General features: G+C 42.4%; 1 long non-coding RNA gene across 1 annotated transcript in view; it reads right to left on the reverse strand.

Moving 5' to 3' along the window:
* LOC114011177 (uncharacterized) overlaps positions 1-21,739 on the reverse strand; it is a 229,121-nt gene that overhangs the window by 2,013 nt on the left and 205,369 nt on the right. The window contains exons 6-8 of the long non-coding RNA XR_008749769.1: positions 3,826-3,912; positions 1,549-2,894; positions 82-152 (exon numbers count right to left, since the gene is read on the reverse strand). This is a non-coding gene — a long non-coding RNA (uncharacterized LOC114011177). The remainder of the gene's footprint in view (positions 1-81; positions 153-1,548; positions 2,895-3,825; positions 3,913-21,739) is intronic.

A 21,739-nucleotide genomic window follows, 5' to 3' on the forward strand; every position in this document is an offset into this window, starting at 1 on the left:
AAAAGCTGCTGTAGCTAGCTAGTTTGCCTGTGAGGAAAAAATACATTTATTTTTAAATACTTAGTACATTATCTTACTGACCCTTGATGATCAGCTCCTCCCGGGATCATGCTGTAGCTTCAGTCCTGCTCCACAGCTGCCATTCAGAAGACCTGCACACAAAGTTTACGTGCATTTTCTATCTAGAAAAATGGGTCTATCCCGTATTTCTGCATTTATTTATTTTTTTTATTTCCTGATAGTAATAATAATAATGAAGAACGAGTCCTACCTGGGACTGTAAACAGAACGCTGTCAATTTAAGTATTTTAAAAATCTTCATCTTATTGCCAATACTTAAACGCTTGTAAAAATACTTGCAAAAAAACATTTTTCAGAAATGCATTACCTGCTTCTGCAGTGTGACGTGCTGGTTTGTTCGAAACTGTATTTTCCGTTTGCAGTAAGATGTTTAACAGGTGAAGCTGAGCCGCCCCCCTGGGAATGTCTGGGGAACGCTCACCTCAGCTCGGTGGCCGTGGGGAGCGGTGCCGCCCGGAGCCCCGCTGTGCCGCCAGGGATCGGCCACCAGAGGGCAGTGCTCGAGCCCGCGGCCCGGAGCAATGGAGACGGATATCCATCCGCGCCGGTGCAGCAGTTGTAATCCCGGCTCCGTAGGCCTGCTCTGAAACCGACTTTGGGGCTAACGTCATTAGGTACAGGTAAAACTTTCACAGGTTTATAAATTTCAAACACACCAAATCTCAGGTCTTTAGCTCAGGATTGGCAGCGTGCGTAACGCCCCGAGGGCCGAGCCCGCAGGCGGTTCAAGCGCAGGGAGCGGAGTGAGAGTCCCCACTGCCCGCCCGGGGGACCCGGGGGCTGCGCTGGCATCTCCCCGTGCCGCCTGGGCCAGGGCAAGGTGGCACCAAACCGCCTGTGGGCTTGGGCCAGCAGCGCACCACAAGGTGCTGGGAGGGGAAACTGGCAGCCAAACTTGGAGCCAAATGAAACCCCTGTTTGAGTGGCCGTAGAGGCTGCTGCTCGGAGATGTGAAGTACTTAGGAGATCTTGGGGCATCTGTAGAGCTTAGTGGAAACTAACGAAAACTGTAACCAACTGGAATGCAACAGTAATATTTCAAACCAAAAGCTTTCCCACAGAACCAACCATCACAGAGAAAAGCCCCGTCTGAGTCACCGACTTCACCCACTTCACAAGGAGCGGGTGCAGCCATGCTGCGGGCCCGGCGGGGCGGCTGCCGCCGCCGTTAGCCCTGCCTTCTGTCTTTAGGCTCTTCCTCCGAGACGTGCTCCTGGCCCGCTCAGGAACGGTTCCCCCGGGAGCAGGGGTAGGTATGGAGCCGTTCTGGGGCCAGAGGGATGCCAGGGCGCCAGGGGACACGTGCTCAGCTGCAGCAGCACCGACGCCTGGGTTAGCGAGCACCTCATGGCTCCTGCCATCGGTTTGCTCTTCAGGCTGATGTTACGGCAGTGCGCTCAGGGCCCCACAGCCCTGCAGAGCTGCAGGTGGCCATGCAGCCCCCTGCCCGGCCCCCGCTCCCCTCACCTCTGCCGGGGAGCGCTGCAATGCCGGGGTGGGGGGCCCATGGCTGCGGTGCCATGCACTGGGGAGGTACTGCCTGGGGTATGGCGCTGCCACGTGAAGCAAGCAACGATAGAGACAGGAGGGAAAAAACAAAAGAGAAAAGGGTGATTATTGAGTCACAGCACAACCCAGCTGCTGCGTTACCTGCGTCCCGATGGGTGAGGGTGCAGGCCGGCACCCCCCCAGCCCACAGCCAGCCTCCTGGGCGGTGACAAATACATTTGATGCATTTTATAACTGTTTCAGTAGTGCACTAAAAACATTTACAGAAAGGAAAGTAGAAAAAATCCCAACAAAACCCAGCTCACAAAAAAACCCCATCCCATGTCATAGCCCTAATGGTCAAGTTTTTGCGTATACAGAAATTTGATAGTGGATATTGTTATTTATTAATCAATTTTATAATTTAAATCTATTGATTAATTTAAACGAAGAAAAAGCTGGAGCTTTTCTAGGTCTTACTATTCTTTATACGCATTGATAACTGAAATAATGCTGTGTGCATGTTTCCTGCCTCTGTATATGCACGGCACCATTTGTGTGTTAATGCCGATGCCCTCTGATCCGACAACTGTTAAGCCACGGATCTCCCCCTCCCCGCCCCCAGGCTGATGCTGCAGCAGTGGGTGAGCTACAGCCTTACTGATGCTGGGGTGGGATGGGGAGCTGGTGGGGCTGGACCTCCTGCCCACGCCCCACTTCTGGGCTCTGCTCACAGGGGTGGTGGCACGCAGTGTCGCACCCCGAGCCCAGAACATGCTAGTGTTTCATTATGCCCCCCCCAAAGCTGGGCACCACCTGCCTGCCTCTCTGGAGGCAGCCTGCAGCTCCAATGGAGCCATCTTATGCTGTCACATGGTAGCTACACATTTTTGGGAGGTCGGTAGCAAATAAGGTGGTTTGGTTCTTTTCCACTCCTCCCAGTGCCTACTTAAGCCCTGGTTTAGGTAACTAAGTCCCTGGGGGCATTGGGGGTGGTAGGGGTGGAGTACAGCCGTACTTCTTTGGGGTTTTGCCACTCTGTGCGGCGCACACCGGGTGTTCCCACTCTGGGAAATGTCCCTGTCCCCACTGCACCAGGCAGCACCCCTGGACGGGGCTCTGCCTGCAAGGTGGTGACAGCCTGCAGGCAGCTACAGAAACATGGCTCTGGCAGGCTGACACCCACCCTAACAGAAAGGCAAACCCAGCTTAACCAAATGCTTTGCAAACTTCCTACCTTCAGGCTTCTAAATTTTGAGGCATCTTCTCTTCCCATCCTATTTATCCTTCATTTTCAGCTGATTCCCTGTTCCCTGAAGAGACATCTGGGAATGCAAGGGTAATTGCATATAAGTTGCATTGTAATTTCTTTTTAAACAGTCTATAAATTGGCTGGATTCTCCTTCACTTTCTAATGAGACCAGTCTGTATATGCTAGCGCTCATGTGTCAAGATGCTATTCACTAGGTAGCATCTCGCATTCCACACTGCATGTTGTTTGGTTTTTTTCTTAACCATGCAAATTTCCCACCTATCAAAGCAATTTGCAAAGGTAATTTTGTTGCTACTCATCTATTACAATAAATCAATGAATAAATAAATTATAATGCAGCAATTAAATGTATAATGAGATGGGCAACAACTATTAATAAATGCAGAGCTAGTTGCCCAAAGGTGAACAGACATCCCTTCTCTTCTTACAAGTCAGGTAATGATCTTTCTATGGTCGAGAAACAAGCAGCTGCTAAACATGTAAATGAAACCAAGGGATATATGAGTTCACACTTATAATACTGTTCTTCAGCCTCAGTATTATTGTCACATTATCGGTTCTTCTGTGACTTTTCCTCTGAATATTTAAAGACGGGGAGGGGTTATGCAATTATTTTTAAACATCCTTCTGCCAGATGACTGTCTGAATGAACCCAACTGTGCTGCTGAGGCGTTGGCTCCCTTCAGTAACCTAACTGGTACAGCATGGCTGAGTTTTATCCGAGCAGAGCAGTTATAAAGCCAGTTTTGATCTACAGCATAACCCAAAAGAAAATGCTGAAATTCCATGAGGAACTGAAGTCCCTTTCTGAAAAACAGGAAAAAAAGAAAAAACAGAATTCAGCATTATTAAATATCAAACCTGAACCAAACAATACAAGCAGGTATATCTTCTAATGTTGAATATGGCTGTAAATTATAACATCACTACTGCTCTCAGTAGTTTGATATTGGCATAAGGAAAAAGCAGAATGATCTTAAAACCTTTTTGCCCCAGAGTTGTTCCTGCTATAGTAGGCATGCTCCTGGTTCACGTTTCTTCAGTTTCCATCTATCTTCAATATTGTTTTCCTATTCAAAATTAAGTGCCAGAGAGTTACCATTTCATAGGAACATTCTTATTTCTTTCTTCAATAGCCACAACAGTGAATGCCTTGTAATTTTACTCCCACTTTTTTCTGAAAGTGCGTGTGCACTCTCTTTCTCCATCTCACCTCTCCATGTTTGCATTTACCCACACGTATGCTCCACCACCTGAGATCACATTATTCAGAAAATTTGTTTTTAAAGGAATGATTGATGCATTTGCTGGTTTTGCCCCAGTCTGAGCTGACTGGCAAAAATGATCCATTAACACGGGGCTGAGAAGATACAGCATTGCCCAGAACATCAAGTTGTTTATCTAAAATTTTCTTATACTTAGAAGAATAAGGGTTTTCTCCCTCCCCTGCATAGAGTTTGAGAATTTCAAGGGCAGCTCATTAGTTAGCAAACTTCAATGAAGCTACAGTGGTTGATTTATTGTAATAGATGGCAGGAAACAGAATTATCTTAGCAAATTAGTTTGGCTGATAGGAAAGCTGGCCACCTGATAAGACAGTGCTGACGTCTGACCTGACCTGCACATGCTTCTGATGGAGTTACGCTGATTCACAGCTGAGGAGGAGTTGCTACATTTTTAACAAAGTGCTCAGGAAGAACAAACAAGCCAGCCACGAGCGTGGCCAGGAACTGCATGCAGTATGCTACCTGGAAGCACTGTCCTTGAGACTGTCAGGCACCCTGCAGCTTCTGGCAAATGTGAGAAATATTAGCTGAGCTGTTCATAGTTTTTATACAGCTCAAACACTCAGCAGGAGGCTGTTTCACAGAGGAAGCTGGACGTGTGTTTTTCAACTCGCATATTGCAGTCACAGAAGTTCAGCTGTATTTATCTACCAACCCTAACGCAGCAGTTTCTTCGGCCTTCCATGCTACACCTGGGTCTCTAAAACCCAGCAGCAGCTGGCACGAGGGGGACGTACGGCAGTCAGTTACCTATAGGGCTTCTGCTCAGATACACAGGCTTATAAGGATCTTTCATGCAGATAAAACCAAAAGCATCCAACTCTCCCCCAACACTTTACTAACTGACTACTCCCACTTTTCCTGTTTAGACAGGAAAAAAAAAGAAATCCCAAAGCTTTTAAGAAGTTCACAGTATACGTTATTTAGCACTGAATGCACCTGTCTCCCCAGTAGTGTGCAGAAGCTGTTTAAAATCAGACAGAAAGAAGGCCCCAAAACCCCCAAAACATGTAGATATAACAAGCTCTTATTTGAGAAGAATTCAGTTTGGGAATTGCCATTAACTGCCCATGTGGTTGTGGACAGGGAAAAGTGGTCATAAAACGAAGTAAGAGCTTGCCTGCCATACTTCATCTTGCCCTTGCTCCCTGGAGCACAACGGCCAGGGTGGGGACCATAGGACAAAAGTCTTCAGGTGACACTGTCAGTGGATTGCTATACAAGGTGTTCAGAAGACATTAAATGCATTTCTAGGCAGGCATTAGATGTGCCTCCAGCTTCACGTTGGGCTGCTGAGGATGTCATGAAGAGTTTTTCGGCACAAGCACAAGCTTTGCCAGCAGGCCCCAAAGGATCCCCCCCAGACAACTGACAGTTTTCATCTCTTTCATCCTTTGGAAGCAATTACCTCCCTTGCCCTGGGACACCCACAGCTCGGTCAGGGATGCTGATTGACCGCACAGACAAAAATTTGGAGTTTAGTGCGGCAATTGATTTCATGCACTAAGTCCAGTCCCCCATGAGCTCGAAACGGCAGAGTTGTGGAAGACCTCATCCTAGAAGCAGGCTGAGAAACATACACAGAAGTCCTGATCCCAACAGATACCGGTATCAGCAGGTGGTCAAAGCCTTGCCACTTGTGGGACACCTGGATTAACATATTTATAAAGAGGGTGTAGAAATGAGTGAACGACAGGAGTTCACACTGTGGTTAGCAGCGTTCATCCTGTCTTTGCAGAGGCCGGGAAGCCTGCTAGACCTTCTACAGCCAGAACCAAGAGCCACCTCTTTTAGTTCTTACAACAAGTGTGGGGAAATTAAATGATAAACAGAGAGAAATACAAGATAAACATTGGGGTGGGGGGTGGGAATAAACCCTTTCTGCAAGGTAAGAACTCAGTGATAAATAGATCTGTGCATATTTCCCAGCCTCATTCCTCACTTGCCAAGTCTGATGCTATTTTCATTAGGCCATGTTACCATACATGTCATTTTATACAAAGGTGCAGTATATCACAACTGGAGGTTGAGGTGCTTGTAGTGAACACAAATGAGCTTGTAATGGTCCATCTGCTTTGATTTTATTTAGTGATCCCTCAAGGGCTGGGAGCTAGAGTGAGAATAACAATGCTTCAACCCATCTGCTATTGTAGTACCAGCTCCAGTTGAATTATCACATGTTCTGAGTGGCTGGCATATGCTGTGACATAAAGCTACAAGAAAGTGTTGCTCTCCAGCTGTTGTGTTGACAAATACTTTTCAGCCAGTCATTAAGTTCAGCTCAATAACCAGGGGGAAACTGCAGCTAAAAGTTGATTATTATTTCATTTTATTTTAAGCATTAGAAATCACTAGTACAATATATTTTATTTAAAAATGTGTCACTAAGGGCACACATTATATATGAGCTCTAACAATAAAAATTTCTCTGTGATGCCCATAAATTTCTGTGTTATAGGATTGGATGGGCATCTCTGTAACTGACAGTGTAAATCTTGGTAATGAAACTATGGCTAACCTTGTTTAAGCAGCAGCACATCTGAAACCGCGTTATGTATAAACTTGCTGGCTTAGTGGTGCTATGAGCCGTGAGCGTGCCTGACCGCAGAAGGAACGACTCAGAAAGGGACGGTGATCTGCGGCCACATGCAACGATGGATAACTCGGTCGTCTTTCAACTGAGAAGAAAAGTGAGCAGAGACCCCTGTAGAGACATTTACCCAGCGGATGCGACAGGTTTGGGTGGCTCATCTGGCCTTGCCCCTCATCTGGGCTGCAAGGTGCGATTGCTAAAAGTGGCCGCTAATTTTGCCTTTGTTCACTCTTCCACTGTTGGTGGCCTGCTGAAGAGCTCAGGACACTCTGGAAACACCCTGATTTGTGCCCACAAGGCACACTTGTTTTGGAGCAAGCCTTGGAAGAGTATTGCTGGATTTCTGCTGACAACGGTCAGATTTTCCCCTTCTCCTTCCTCTCTCTACCCTGTCCTCTCAGGGCTGCTGTGGGTATGGAATCCATCACTGTGCCTGGGAACAAAATAAAAGGAATTTCCCACAACTTCAAAGGCTGATATACAGCCAGCTGTATGTAGGAAACGTGAGGTCCCCTGCACAATCCAACATTCCCCTCCTTCGGCAGATAACATACCCAGAGAGGGCACATGCCTTTTGGGCACTGTCCGCCGTTCAGCTGACACATGCTCAATGAGAATGGAGCAAATAAAATCTGTTCTTGGTATTCAAAGACACTCTCCAGAATTCTTGTCCCTAATCTGAGGCAGCCCCGCTGTGCGTGGAGAAGGGATTGGTGAGGGGTTAGAACCAGGAGACGCTAAATGATGGTACCAAACCCTCAGTAGTGCTGCTGCTGCCCCAGGGAGGCAGGGCGGGCTCTCCGGAGCGTGGGTCTCGTGTCTTTCTGTTAACCATTGCATTAGGGATTCAGTTCTTAAATACGACTTACGTTTGTATTTTGTCTCAGAAAAACAATAGGCGCTGTTCGTACTGAAGCATTTCAGTTCTGGAGGTTTATATTTCCTATTGTATCCAAAGACCTGTGGGTGCCAGCTGTCACTGGTGCTGCCGTTGTATTATGATCCCCTGGCTAGTGCAGGAATTGTTGATTACGTTGCCTTTTGAATCAGTTGATTACCATGAATAATAGGCCAAAAAGGCTGTCAGCATTTTGACTTTAACTATAACTGGTACAATTAATTATGGGTTTAATTAGCATATATGCCTAGCAGTAGAGAATATAATACTTCATGGGTAACAGATGATCCTGCAGCTGTAACATAAAGTGTGATCCAGGTTGGGATACAGATAGTTATTAATAAATGGCTTCTATTGTTTGAGGTCCTTATTTATACAAATTAGTAGGCACGACATAATCAACCCAAACTGTATAATTTATAATAATTGATTTCATTTTGACTGACCACCAGTCGGCCTACTACATGCCCTCAGAAGAAAAATAGCCCTATTAGGATAAGTTTAATCCTAAACATAGCTAATGAATCCTATTACTTTAAGGTCATATTTGAAGGTTTTGTTAATTGTCAGAACCATTTTAAATTGATTAGAGTTAAATTAAATCAATGTAATGTTTAGAAAAACAATATTTCTAATGGATGAGGCCAAGCTGACCTCGAATAAACATATTTATCAACCGATTTCAGTGAATGAGAAGGCTAGCAGCTGGGCTCATAATTCATGATTGTCTATAATATGGGAAATGTCACTATCTAAGCCATTAATTATGTCAGGTAATAAATCTGTTGCTCACAGTTGAGCATTTGCCAGTTGGGGTGACAATCCCCTCAGCAAGGTTATGATGTTTAGAGACTCTCTCCTTCCCTAAATCCACACTCTACAGTAGCAGAACAACGACATACAACTTTAGGGGAAACGAACGTAGTGTTTGCATAACTGCCAATTACCCGACAGCATGCCAGACTGCGGTAACTTAGTATGGAATCATTTCTTTACCAGGGCATTTCAAATTACAAGGAAAAAGTTTTGCCGAACTATATAACAACATTTCCCAGGCTAGAGAGGTCAGAAGCTATTAATAGTTCCTTACAGACCACTATTAAGTGATTGGTTTGCAGCAAATATATTGAGTGGCGACATGTATAATGATCAGAGAAAGAATTGTTTTGCACAAGCTTGAGAGTGTGAGAAATTCAGAACAGGTTAACATAAGCTAGGCTACATTATATTTCACAGGTAATGACGGGTACAGTTTAATACAACAGGCCACCGGAAAAATGATACACAGAAGTAGGATCAGTTTAAGGTTAATCATGCATTCAGCAGCTTAGGAAAATGTCTGGCATTATTGCAGACAAATGACACAAAACATCTGCTCTCTGTTCAATATTTTGTCAAAAAAAGAGCAAAGGTAAACTAAATTTTCATAAAGAAAGAGTGAGAAAATAGTATAAAAATGGCACAGCAGTAACCAGAGACAGATAAATTCTCATTTGTATAGTAGTATATGTGCAGCATGAGCTGTCTAATGTTGAACAGATCACAAAAGACTGAGTATGAGTAACACAATATTTCTTTCTAAAAAGAATAGCATAAGTGATGAAAAGTTCACGAAATAAAAAGAATCTGGAGCTGTCCAAAAGGATTTTCTTGGGGTGCTTTACCCATTCTCTAGAACTAGACTTTCCATTTTGCATGTCAATACAAGACAACTCGTTCTGACCAGCATGTGTTTGCAATGGGTGCATCTTCCTCTTACTGGAGGCTATCCTGCGTTCGGAACATCAGCTGGTTCTTGTATTTCGTGTTCAGCCGTAAGCTTCAACACTGAATTTGACCATTGGCCCTGAACTGTACTAATAAATGGTCACATCCTGACAATCATAATCAGAAGTTAACATAGCCTATGCAACCTTAGATTTTGCACCCGGCAGGTACAATGCACTAGCAGTTTAGCACTGCACTCGCATGTACATCACTGACAATTTGGAACCAAAGCGTTGGCTTCATAAATCAGATATGTGCCTTCAGTGGCCCACGTCAAATGGCTCTTAACATCCACAGGTACGCTGTGAATTGGCTTTTTTTTTTTGCCTGAAGCGTATCAACAGCTTCATAAAAAGTAGTTGTGAAAAGAAGAAGTACTCAAATGCAGCTCATAAGCTTACATACATTATGAACAACATATACCTAAAAAGGCCTTTCAGTCATAGTATAAAAATAGCCTCCTATGAGAAGAAGAAAAGCTGCTTTCTAGGTGCCCAAACAAAGCAGAGCATGTTCACTAAAAGGTCCTGCCAGCAGGTCTTTTTCATCATTCTATGGAATGACACTTATATCTTAGGAAATCAATAAGAAGCATAACTAGACATCATCTGGCAGGATTAGACCCTTCGTATGAAGCACCCAGAACTCCATCCCGTGGGCAGGGTACCTTGATCTCTGTGGGTACTCTGACAGAGACTACGGGCACGCCTCAGTCCCACATTTGCTCTCCCGTGATGGGCAATGTTTCGGTTCACACAGTTCAGCTTCCCTCAGGCTTTGCCGTCCATCCGTTTTGAGGGCTGCCCTGCCTGCCTACACGCTGTGAGAAGCAGCTGCCCAGCCACCGCTTCTGATATGGTTGAGCGCGGCTCATCACAGTGGGTAAAATCCAGCTTTGCCTTATATTTGGGCTAGACTCTTACCTTAAGCTAACATTTGTGTTACTGAGAATAAGACAAGCCATAGAGAAAGAGAAATTTACCCTAACAGACAGAGACTTCATTTACAGTAGGCTGAAGCTGCCACTCGACTTCAAATCTCTGCCAGACACTACTCGCAATTAAGCATTTAAGTAGAGATTGGTTACATTTGTATATAACTTACCAGCAGGTTTGGAAGACTATGAGAAAATCAAACCAACACTATACTGGAAAGCTGCTTTAGGATATTAAGAAAATTGGTGTGTGTGTCTGTGTATACGTGAGAAAGTGTAAGAGACTGTGTTCGTATATGTGTATATAATTACTACTTCATTTCTTGGGTAAAAGTGTCGTGCCTCCCCCGCCTCCCCCCTTTCCTTTATGGCAAGGAAAATTGCTCTTCTAACCTGTCTTCAAAATGTAATAACTTTACTTGCAACCAACCACTGTAGACCCTGACTGGACTCTGAATTATTACTGTGAGATGAAACATTTCTTTAACAAAACTGAGTCCTTTAATATCCCCCATCTCTGTTATTAGATGGACGAATGAATTTTACTTTGAACATAACATGTGGCATTGTCTGAAAATTGCCGGTATGAACTGAAGTTGGCAGGTATTTTCTTGCTCTCCTCGTCAGTGATTGCCATTTATTATATGTTGCACCTTTATCTGTCAAATACTGCAGAGCGCTATATTGATTTGTGTCTGCCGCAAAGCAAAGGTCACTTTGATCAACATACTACAAAACCAGAAAAAGTAGGGTTCTGACATTTCATTACCTGGGAAAAAAAGGACTAAAATAAATAAGAATATGTTTGAGAACAGAGCACTTCAATATCACAGTGTGCAGTAACTGTAATTAACAAAAGAACTGCTCTATTGAGGTTAAAGAGAAAAAAGAGAAGGCAGGTTTTCTTGCAGGGACTATTCTTTACATGACTGATTCTGTAACATTACAGCTGTGATCTTAGTGAAGGGTTACATTCATTACAAATCAAATACATCGGCTTCTCACATTCAGACTTTTAATGAGCAATAAAACTCAGGAACTCTTTAGGAATTGGGGAAGATTTTATAAAACTTTTAATTTTGTCTAAGAAACCCTAATGGGATTGGGGACTTTCTGTGCTATACACAGATGGAGAGATGGTCCCTGCCACAGGAATGTACAGTCTGAAGAGATGAAACAAAGCATGGGAGAAAGAGCTGAACCCACTGCTACATGTGGCTTGCCCAAGGTCCACAAGGAGTGAAAGGCAGAGCCAAAAATTCAGCCCAGATCTCCATTTTCTAATTCTAGTTCCCAAGAGCTTGGGTGTCTTTCACAACTAGCACACAATCTAAAGATTTGTAAGGAAAGTGGTGTCCCAGGCAACCCAGTCCTGTTATTTTTCTTCATGCCCAGTGTCTTTCAGGCAACTCCTACACATTGCTTCACTGGGATCAGCAGACGTTCCTTTGCCTTGTGTAAATAAATAAAATAGGCCCAACATTTCTGTGGAAATTTTTCATTTGTGCAGAAACTCCTGCTTCACATTTTGGGAATTTGCTTTTAAAAATCACTGTAGTTCTCCATCTCTTTCCCAGTAGTTTCTTGCTTGTTTCTGCAAGAAAACCTAGCATTTTTTTCATAAAGTATCTCTCTTTGCTAGTACACATAATAATTTTGTGGGTTTTTCACCCATGCAGCACCCAGATGCCCTTTCTCAAGAGCTGAGTTGCGAGACTGAGCTTTTCCTGGAGCCGTATCTGGTAATTCACATCCCTGGTCTTTCTACACAGAAAAATGCAAGTATTATCACTCTGCCCACACACAGGCAACATTGCTGCTGTGAAGTTTTCTTTTTTCTGGCTTTATATATAGTGTTTAGTTCTTCACCTGAAGTCGCATTTGCATTGATATACAGCAAGCAGTTATACCTAGGATCTTTTGTTATACCTATGATCACTAGGGTGCATATCACAGCTTGCACGGCATATGGCAGTACTTATCACGTCAATAACAAAGTCTGAATAATGCAATTCTTGGTTGTAATTATCTTTTATTATTATCAAGGGTCATTCCTGGGCTCTTCATCCTTTCATCTCATGTGGAATTTTGGGCTTCCTTATTAATTAAATAGCCAGTGTGATTGAATTAGCCAATTAGCTCTGCCTGGAGGGATGAGCATTGATCCAAACAAAGGGCCTGATTCCACAAACCTGTTGCTGTGAGGGAGAGTCTTGCAGGGAGCTGGCTGGCCAGAGTGGGCTCGTAGGACCTGGCAAACTACTGTTTGGCTCTCCCAGTTAATTTGCAATTATTTGACCAGGTAAAATTTTTTATTCAGGCACCTTCCTACTAGGAAAGTACAGCTTAACAAAGATGGAACCTTCCATAGAGGTGTTTGCTTTTATTAAAAAATAATGTGTTTGAAAAAAAAATCAAATGTTGCTCTACAGTGTTCTGATGTTACCATTTTTTTTCCCCTCAGAGTGACTTTAAATAGTCATATTGTAATTTAAAATTTGTAAAGTTTAAATTGAAAATGGGAACAAAACTTTTTAACATTAAGAGATGAGTCCTGACTGTTCCTAGGTATTAGAACAGTTTTGCTGTAAAATCTGGTATCACAGCAAAATTCCCACTAAGCAAAAAATTAGACTGTCTTCAACAGTTACTTCAACAAGACAATGTATGTTCCCTAATCCTAAAGCAAAGATTAAAATCCACACAGCAACAGGGCTATGCATCTCTTAAGTCTGTGCCTAAAAGGCACATTGGATATGTATGCAAATGCTGCTCATCTCTCTCATGCTCCGCCATTCTCACTCCCTTTTTTCCTCCCTTTATCTTGACATGTTTACTATTTCTTCTACACTGTGCTTTGCTGAATAGCAGATCAAACTTCAAAGCAACTTTTAGTTTGAAATTTGTTTCCAAGCTCCTAAGCTATTCTTTTTCTGACAGCAGTGGATAAGAAATTGTCACTACCAGTGGTGACATGTCATCGGGAGATACAGGAATAACAGATGGGCAGCAGTGAGATAGCAGGAAGTAACTTCTTTAAAAGACTGTGTTGACATCACCAACTATGAGAGCAGAGGTAGAATGACCCCCAGAAGGGAATCCAATCCGCTCAGCAATTTCTGACTCGCAGGTGTTTTGCCCTATTTATTTTTGTACATAGACCATATTAGATTTAAGCTTTTTCGAGGTTTTAAAACAGGTATGTTAGAATTAATGGAAACTACTAATAAGGATCAAGAAAGAAAGCGATGAATGGAGTTAACCACGAACTTCAGAGTTTTAAATGATAACACTAAAATAACAACTAGAATTGCTGGTGTAACTGGCATAGCTGAATCCCATTAATAAGGGTCAAGAATCCTTGATTGCAATGTGGGATCAATGGGTTATGACATTTTGATGTCAGGCTGATGGATCTGACTTTCAGAATGAAGTACAATTGATTATGACTCTTCAAAAGTGTGGCTCATTACCAGCATATCTAGGCAACTCTTGACACCAGCCATACATAACACCCATTATACTATGTCAAAAGTCATCACTTGAGGTGCGTAGCCCTGATTTCTGAGAAAATTAATTGTTCTGATTACTGCAAGATATTATAGTATATAGTATAAAACAAAAAACTGCATGACATCTACAAGGCAAGTACCATAGAAGCAAAGAAAAGACAGCCATCTTTCAGCCCTAAGTGCATTTTGTAACTAACAGATGGTCCACACAGCCTATAAGAAACATGTTCTTTGTGATGGTAGTAGGAAAGTGATATAAAGCACAACATGGGCTCAGTTGGCTGCATTTTATAAAAGTTTATGAATTTGTCTTCCAACTCAGGAATGACACAGACCCAGAGGAAAACACATTTCTTGATTTCAAAGGGAGCCAAGTTAGTGCTAATTACTTTTGAAAATCTCCTGTTACGCTGCAGTTTATATTTTAAATTTAAAAAAAAAAAAAAAGAAAGAAGAGTGTTGCTTTATATCTAGTGCTTTACAGTCCGGCCCAGAATTTTGCACCAGAATGTAAACTCCGTTGTGCAAAATTGTTGTGGAGTGTATAACATGGACACTTCTATAGAGGCTCTACAGAGAGCACCTTAGATGCAGGCCATAACGTCATTCATAACAATAAAATAATGCCTACACAGTTCAGCCCAATACCACATTCTGTACTGAGCGCTACTTTCAAAAGAAGTCGATATTACAAAACAAAATGCTAAATATAATTATTAAAAGGTGCTTTAAAAGCAGTTCACCAATACAGTATGTTTTATTGTCTCCTTCAGAATCTTGGAAAAGTTCCGGGCCACTGAAGGAAACCAGTCACAGAAGAAATCTTTGCCACAAGGTCTGACAAAGTGAAAACAGAAAATAGCCAGGAAGAGAGAGATATCTCAGGAGATAAAGCACCCAACTACCCTCTGCTACTGGCTTCTGAATCACTAGAGGTAGTATATGCAGGATTTCAAACAGGCATTTCACAAACGTCAAACCACCACACCTAACATTACATTAATTTGGCTTGGGGGACATCATAATATATTGACTTTCCACCTAGGACACAAAGACATTAGACAATTACAAATTCAATAATATCACTAATTCTGCCAAGTCGTGACAATTATTCTGTCTCCCAAAGGACAAAGAATACAGAACAGCATCATACTGAGAAAATTACCTTTTTGTACAAAAAGTTAAAGGAAAAACTATTGTGAAGAAATATTCTTTTAAAGCAGGGAAGGTTCTGCTGAAAGAGAATTTTTTTCCCCTTCTGGAAAAAAATTGGTGTCTGGCAGAAATAAGGTGGCATAATAAGTTATTCAGGTGGGGATTTACTATGTAGTGTTTCTAGTAGGAGTTGGACTTTAACCAGTGGATCAGTTTTGGAAAAGCCACCTTATAAATAGCTAACAATTACTTAAAAAACAGTAACCATTACTAAGCAATCATTTTTCAAATTCCTCTCTGTTTCGGTAGGTCAGCAAATTCTGAAGTGAATTGTGATTTAGGCATACTGTTTTATTTCTGTGGCTGCAGTATGTATGTCAGAACGGTGCTCGGGAAGTGGCAATTTCCAGCACTTGCTGTGCTTGTTGACCTGCTGTTTCAGAGGACCAAACAGGAGGTCTCTCTTGGGTTTATGAAGCCGTGTTCATGTATATCGTGTTGCCTAAGACTTACACGAGACACACTTTGCTACTGCTCTGAACTAGACCCGAGCACACACAAAGTGCTCTGCTCCATTCCGATCTGTTCTTTTATGTCTATACTCATCGGAGACAAATGATTACACAAATCACAGGACAGTGGAGATCTGCCCTGGGTCTCTATTGCCTGCAACATCACCAGCCTGCAACATCCAGGGTTTTAGTTATTGTAAATTAGTATAGTTACGAGTTAGTGTTTTCAGCAGAGCAATTGCTTGGCGCTTTATCAGATCTTAAGAAATCCTACTAGCATTACATCACCATGTCATTGCGGAGAAATCCTAGTAAGCAAATACTGGATCAGGCCCCTAAATGTCAGCACTGTAGGCTGTTTTTTAAATTCAGTTTCTTCTCTGGGAAAAAATAAAAAATTTGCAAAGTCTGCCCAAATCTGGTAGATTTGAAGTGATGAACAGCTTATTATCTGCTAACTGAAACCATCTAAGCAGTTTATCAATTACTGAATTTAAGCCAATTTTTTTTCTTCATCCTTAATGGAGAAATGTGTTACAGTTTAATAGCGAAGGTACAGAATATTAATAGTGGGTTTATGGAAATTGCCCCAAACATCTACAGACTTCACCGCTGCATGTTGCCCAGCTGTGGTACTCTGAATGCTTTACAGAAGAGAACACAGTTCTCTCTAATTTTTAAAAACAGAAGGAGACTGAATCGGTTTATAGCAGCTCCAACAGCAGGGCTTCTGGAGTGTAAAGGAGAGCTTGTGTTCCCCCCAAAGGGTTTCCAGTCTCCTCTTGCACCCGTTCCCAGCATATCCATTTGCTGCTCTGGCCACCAAACCTCCCCCTGGGAGGGACCTAATCTGATGGCTGCCTGCTGTCACAGGGTGCACTGTTTTTCTGGAGCTGCGTAGGTGGTATTTTGTCTGAGAAGTCACTGAGGCAATAACACAATTTCTCCAAAGGAACAGCTAAAATTCAGCCACCTGTCATTTCTCCCTGACTGCTTCCCTTCCACCTGCTGCGTATTAATATCTTTTAGTAATTCTCCTTTTTGGTTTTACCTTCTCTGGAATAAGTCTGTAAAATTTTTATTCTTCAAACTCAATAAATTAATAGTCAATGAAGTTTCTGAAATGGCTGGCCATGAGCAGTGCTTGATCTCACCGATACACAACCAAAACTGCCTGATACCACTTGCTGAAAGAGGCAGAGTTCATAATTTGTGCTGAACATCACTGGAGAGACTGTGAAGACACTTTCTAGAAAAGTCAACTGCATGTACTTCTCAGACTGTAAAAAATACAACAGAGAGAAATAATGTAAAATCTACCTACTGCTCTTAAAGTCTTCTATTTAAAATTTTCCCCATGACCATTCAAGTTTCTTAACTTCAAACGACTTTTTTGGAAATGATGTCTTGGGTTTTGTATTGGCTTGATAGTTACATATTTGGCATATGTAAGCTGTAGCTCAGCAAACAGAAAGCAAAGAATGAGGCATGAAACATCATCGGTGGTGCACAAAAATGAACATCAATGAATTCTTAGCATGGCATGTAGGTTTAACAATCACAGAAGCAGTATTTCAACAATGTGATTCTCATGCTGTGTTCCACAGACCCCTGCTGGTCCGTGAAACTGTGCTACACTACTTGCCAGGGATACCAAGGAACACGGCCCTTACCAGCCGGCTGGCGCGTACGCACAGAAGGCAGAGATCCTGAAGGACCAACAGCGAGGTGCAGCCATAGACCACGGACACACTCGTGGCAGTTCATAGATAGACCCACAAACATCCAAATGCAGGGTGGCATTTGTAAGGCCAAGTAAGGGCTTACAAATTAGTCCGTTTGTACAAACTGGCTTAGTACCCTATTCCAAGTACTGTTTAGCCTTGATCATCTTTGCACTGGCTCTTAACGGAGCCAGTTCATTGTGCTTTCCAGTATGAAATATCTTCGCACATGCCAGTAAACTCTTAGTAAAGGCAGACTTAAAAAAACACCAAGCCCTCAGCTTACTGAATGAGGTTACTCATCCCTAGACTGCCAAGTTTCTAATTTCAGGCAGTATTTGGCTCTCAGACTTCCAGGGAAATGTGAGTTCTAGGTGACCAAAGCAGCTACTTCGATCTGCAAAGCACCTGGGACAATTACCTTATTGCCTTATTCATTTCTGCGAGGTGTTAACCCAGACACCCAGAAATGGTAATTTAGATGTCACCAGGAGTTATTGAAGTCCTCATGTAAGAAAGATCTGTACAATTTGCTGTGAATGACATCTCATCTTAGTGTCACAAGCGGGTGATAGGTGGATGATAACGCCACTTACTTGTTTCTTCCCCCATCAAAAAGAAGAAAAAACTAGCAAAATAAGGAAGCCCCCTAGCAAAGCATCACCATAATTTGCTATATTGATGATTATTTTTAATTTTTCAGACTGTAAGAATGTTTTGTGCTTGGTGCTGTACAACTGAGGAACTAAAGATGACCCTTTCTTCAAAAAGGTTTCAAAGAAAAACAGTACTAGAAAGATGGACTAACACGGTCCTGTTCAATATAGTAGTCTGTGAATTGAATTTTTGCTCATTTGCATAGCATAAAATGAGTGTCAGTTCTGATTAGCTGAGCTGGGTTTGAAAGCTGGAACAGTAGCACTGCCAGCATGAGCTGGAGAGCAAGTCAAAGACAGGATAGAGCTGCACAATTACCACAAGTTGGAAACGTACAGAAGATTCTCCCATGCAGTAAAAGTAGTTCCTGCTCTCTCCTCATTCTGATTCTCATTTTTCATTGGGATGAGGGTCTGAAGGACTTGATTTTGGGAAGAAATGAGGAACAGTAGTAGCTTAAATAAAAACACAGAACTCCTGTGAATATAACTGGAAAAGACTTCAACCACTGCACTGATGAAGTAATTTGAAAGGAGTGCTGCTTCTCAAAGGTGCAAAGTTAAGTGTAAGACTTGGACAAGGAGGCCAATTTCAGTTTTAGTACATCATTAGCTCTTATTCCGTGAAAATTCCTTCGAGGCACTTATGTAGACCAATGAAGAACCAAAAAAAGTAATCCATGGACTATTACTTAGGCCATCACTTGAGTGTTTCAAGGCTACAACTTATAGATGTGATTTTCCCCACCCACCCCCCATCCTATCCCACAGAAAACTTGTGATTTTATGTGCTTTTCTATGCATGTATTAAACAAATGGCACAGCTGAATAGCTTTTCTTAAAAACTGGACATTCACCAAAAAGAAGTTTGCCAGCACAGACAATTAGGCTTTCTTCTTTTAACAATAGATTGACTGACTGGCACATTTGAAATGCGAGCGTATTTTTTATTCCTCCGTTCACCCTTTGAGCTGATAAACATGAACAATGGGAAACAGCTGGGACAGGAAAACATTTTAGTTTGTATTTTCAAAGCAAGCAAGAAATAAACCCATCAGTGGGAGCCAGATCACATCTTCTGCCTTAGGGGTAGTCAGCAATTGGGGGGAAAAATACGATCCATATTTTTAATCAAACATTACATATTTATTAATGTGCAGCTGGCCTATTGTGTGCATGATTTTTTTTTTCTTTAACGCTGTGCTGCGTCCGTCAGCCTGACATTGTTCTGTAACTGACATTACTCTATAAGGATCTGGGAATGCACAGATTTAATAGGAATCATTGAGAAAATTGCTTTCTGTATTATTAGGTCTGTGTGACGTAGGTACCATCTGAAATTCAATTTTAGAAGAAAAATAAGATATTGTTCTATCAAGGCAATTTTGTGCACCTGTGATACAGTAAGAACATACGCCCCTCACCCTCCTATTCTCCTCCTCACTCATCTAACTTCACGGCCATTTAATGATATGTGCCACTCTTTTGTTAAAAATGTTTGGGCAAATGTATTTTGATGCTTATTGAGATTAAAGTTTCAGTACATCTCCCTGGTAGCAAAGGTTGGGCTGTTCATTAGTTGGAGGTTTGGCCTTGTCAGGTTCCATTGACTGTTGGCTAAAAGGATCACTTTATCATCATTTGTCTGCAATGGAGACAGTCTTTATTCAGCCTTGATTCCTCTGGGGTCACAGCTGTCATAACTTCACTTGCTTTATAATGCAGACCCTAGTTTCACAATCCCCTTAGGTAATTGTCTAATAGATTCAGTTTACCTTAATATAGGTAATATGTTATTTATAAAGAAATACAAGGGAAACGAAGGGACGATATTGCTTAAAACATACCCCTCCTAACCTATTGCTTGGGATCAATCATTTGGAAATTATGTTAAACTCCGTTCTCATTTTGAACCCAAAAGGGAAATACACTTTTTTTCCCAGAGTTTTACTCTCATCTTTTAGCTGCAGATCTCTAGGCAGAACCCTCAGGCCAGGTTTTCCACTGGTGAAAGCTGAGATAACTCCACAGATTCTGACAAGGCTACGGTATTTTGGAGAAAAAGGCCTTCACTTGCTCTTATTTTCAAGATCCTGTATCTAAAGGAAATCTGGGGGACTTTACACTTGTCGTAACTTATTTTGGGGGATTACTTTGGTTTTGAGATTTGTTGCAACACACTAAAAAAATCTGCAACACGGAATGGGCAAAGATGTTCCATCACAAACAGTGCGTTTCATACTTTTTTCATTCTCTTTCCATTAGCTCTGTGAAACTGCTGCCACCAACCTTTTCATTACATCACAGGATTTTCCTCAAAAACATAACCACTTCAGGGAGGGATGCAGGACGTTCTCCTGCTAGGGTTCAACGCAAGCCAACACAAACAATGGAATACTGTGATTCCTTCCTGATACCGTACTGAGAACACCCTTTGCTTCACTTGCAGACCCAGGCTTCTGGTTCGTTCCTGGGGCACGTCCTAGGTGCTGGCCCCAGCTCCGCCTGCAGAAGCCGGCCTGAGAGCTCATGGCTGTGCAGGGCGGGCAGGCAGGTGGTACCTGGGCTCCCTGGCAGGGAGAGCTGCTCGAGAGGTGGTGTCTCCTGCAGCACCCAGGAATGTCAGCACTGCAGTGAAGCACGTGTTCTGGACCAACAAATTATTTGCTGAAAACTATAGTTTAATTCAACCTGAAACAAGACGTTTGACCTAAGGTCAATGTGCTAATGTTTTGAGCCAGAAATTGGCAAGGAGAGCATGTGCTAAGGCTGCACCTTCTGCTCCAAGGGGGGCACCCACCTAGGTGCTCTGAGGGGGGGTCTCTCTCCCACAGACCTTATCCAGTTTTGCATCGCTTGACACAGGAACTGGAAATGAGACCATATTTCCCAGTTCGTCTCCACTTGATTTAATGAAACTTGTGTTTACAAGTGTTGAACAGCTCCATCAGGGCACGGTGAGAAGCCCATTTTTGAGTGCCTCGGTAACTGATGCATTCCCCTTGCAGGTTAGATGCTGGCTTTCACAGAACCAGCTTGACTGCCAGGAGGAGAGAGACTGACCAGTTTCAATACTTGGTTGTCTTTAAAATTCCCATTTAAGAATGAGGAAAAAGATCAGATCTTGATTTTCACACCGTTACTACTGCTTTTACAAACTTTTCCAAGATCTGCTGGCAGTATCGGTTACTGTAAATACAATATACTTCTCATGTGTTTTTTTTGTATCTTTTATAGATTACACAGAAACAGCGTCATGTTTCATAGAAAGCAGTTGCCACACTGTGTTCTTAGTAGCCCTACTAATGAAGCTTTGCTTTTCAGTTTGTTTTCAATAGGAAGAATGATGTTGTTAAAGCATCCATGAAAAGCCTATAACAGACAGTTCTAAACAAGAAGTCTTGCTATACAGGTCCAGACCGATACCTCTTTGCAGGTAACTGCTTAAGGGAAGTAATTTCACAGACTTCACTCATTAAAAGAAAGCCTTGATGTAAAGGAAAACATAATGACAAATAAAGAAACACGCTGTGGTGAGAGTCTAAACTCCAAGAGGGAAGTTGTAGTTTATTTTGCATTTGTGGAAGTTTGTGGAAGCTCAGACCCACACAATGGTCCCACACCTTCCTCTTCAGGAGGATCCAAACACCGAAGCCTCTCCACAATTCACTTACTGGCTATTTCTGTTTCAGACTGTTTCCTGAATGAGTTGCTGTATTTTTGAAACAAAACGTATACTCTGTCAACAGCATATTCTCACAGTAAAGTTTCTTTCAAATTCCACTCAGTCACAGCTTGTGTGTGCATTTGCACTAGCATGTGTTGAATTTCCCAGCCAATATCTTAACTAGAAGTTGAAT

Source organism: Falco peregrinus, chromosome 14 (assembly GCF_023634155.1).
Source record: "Falco peregrinus isolate bFalPer1 chromosome 14, bFalPer1.pri, whole genome shotgun sequence".
Classification (NCBI taxonomy): Eukaryota; Metazoa; Chordata; class Aves; order Falconiformes; family Falconidae; genus Falco; species Falco peregrinus.